Raw genomic sequence first — 266 nt, forward strand, 5'->3', positions numbered from 1 at the left:
TTTGCTTAAGAATGGGTCTAACGAACAGAAACAAAAATTACCAGCTTCGAACATATAGTATTTTTTAAAATGTATCAGGACAGTTGGACACCTTGCCTGGGCTGGGGTGGGGGGTCATTCCTTCCTCCTGTAGTCATTGACTACACCAAGCACAAAGCTGCCTTTCCAAATACCTCCATTCACTCAAAGGCCCCTCACAACCCATATTTTCTTGAAAACCAATTATTACAGAATGGAAAGCAAAAAGGAGGAGACAGGGGAATAAA

General features: G+C 41.7%; 1 protein-coding gene across 2 annotated transcripts in view; it reads left to right on the plus strand.

Moving 5' to 3' along the window:
- The window catches only part of SEL1L3 (sel-1 suppressor of lin-12-like 3 (C. elegans)), a 92,818-nt gene that overhangs the window by 18,274 nt on the left and 74,278 nt on the right, over window positions 1–266 (plus strand). The gene's annotated exons all lie outside the window — the stretch shown is intronic.

Source organism: Myotis brandtii, unplaced genomic scaffold, assembly GCF_000412655.1.
Source record: "Myotis brandtii unplaced genomic scaffold, ASM41265v1 scaffold525, whole genome shotgun sequence".
Classification (NCBI taxonomy): Eukaryota; Metazoa; Chordata; class Mammalia; order Chiroptera; family Vespertilionidae; genus Myotis; species Myotis brandtii.